Here is a 1,263-nt window from a genome sequence, read left to right as displayed (position 1 = left end):
CATGGCCGTCCCCAGCGCTTCAAACGCAGCGTCTCGGACCTCCGGGGCCGAGTCGTTCACTTGCTTGATGAGCGCAGCACAGAAAGGCTTCAGGAGGCTCTTTGGCAGCGTGGCCTGGGTGCAGTGTCTGAAGGACCGGGCTAGAAACAGTGAGGCCTGCTGCTTAATGGAAGGGTTCTTATTGTCCATCACAGCCAGGATGTCCTCGGAGAGGTTCTGGAGAGTCGTCTGAGGAGAAAAACGCTCCATCAATCCATCAGATTTCAATTAGGAGACCATGTGAAGCACATTAGCAGCTGCAGAGGCAGGAGAGCGCTCCATAAATATCAGATTACAAACAGGAAGTGCATTAAGCTGAAGACACTGAAGGTCTGAACCTGCAGACCATCTTCACCACGGAACCAGATAATTACTGACTAATGAACTTTAATTTATTTGTTATTTAATGATGATAAACTGCTGTGAAAGTTAGATTAAAGCTAAATTATTTTTCAAAAAAAACCAACTGATTTTAACTCAGGCTTTTTAGAATAAAATGTCAATTTTCATTTTCCTACAACAAACAAGAGTCTGGAGCTTCAGCCTCATTTCTGGACGAACAGTTTGATTGTTTTTCTGTAAATTATTCTTTTAAGTGAATAAAACATGTCTGAAGATGTACTTACAGTAAGAAAAATGGCATCGATGGCCTCCTGCAGGGCCTGGACCACCTGAAGCTTCTTCTCCTTAAACTTCTCTAAAATAGTTGGAACCACCTAAGAAGACAGAGTTCTGTGAGGGAAGTGGTCCGATACCCGGTTCTGTTGGTTTAGATTTGGGTCAAGGATGAACCAGCTGTGGTTCTGCTGCGACTGAGAACACCGACCTGTCCTGCGTATGATCCAAACTTCTTCCTGAGGCCCGAGGCCAGCGCGGCCAGGCACTTGGCGGCCATCGACACCAGCATCACGTTGGCATCTTTCCCCACGACCTGAAACCCAAACCGGAGCAGAACCTTCGGAACCGTTTCACTGCGCTCAACAGTTTAGATGTTTTCATGTCGGTAACAATTATAAATAAATACTATCCTACCTGTTGTAGGACTGACAAATGTTAATGCCACCATTTTAACTCTTACACCTCCTTACATTCAGCAGAAATGAGTCTGCAGCAGGAAGTGACCCCTGGCTGCAGCAGGAAGTGTTACTGCAGCAGGAAGTGACTCCTGGCTGCACAGGAAGTGACCCCTGGCTGCAGCAGGAAGTGTTACTGCAGCAGGAAGTG

The sequence above is a fragment of the Kryptolebias marmoratus genome, linkage group LG11 (assembly GCF_001649575.2).
Source record: "Kryptolebias marmoratus isolate JLee-2015 linkage group LG11, ASM164957v2, whole genome shotgun sequence".
NCBI classification, from domain to species: domain Eukaryota; kingdom Metazoa; phylum Chordata; class Actinopteri; order Cyprinodontiformes; family Rivulidae; genus Kryptolebias; species Kryptolebias marmoratus.
The sequence above is the reverse complement of the archived record's forward strand: the minus strand, read 5'-3'. Positions refer to the sequence as shown.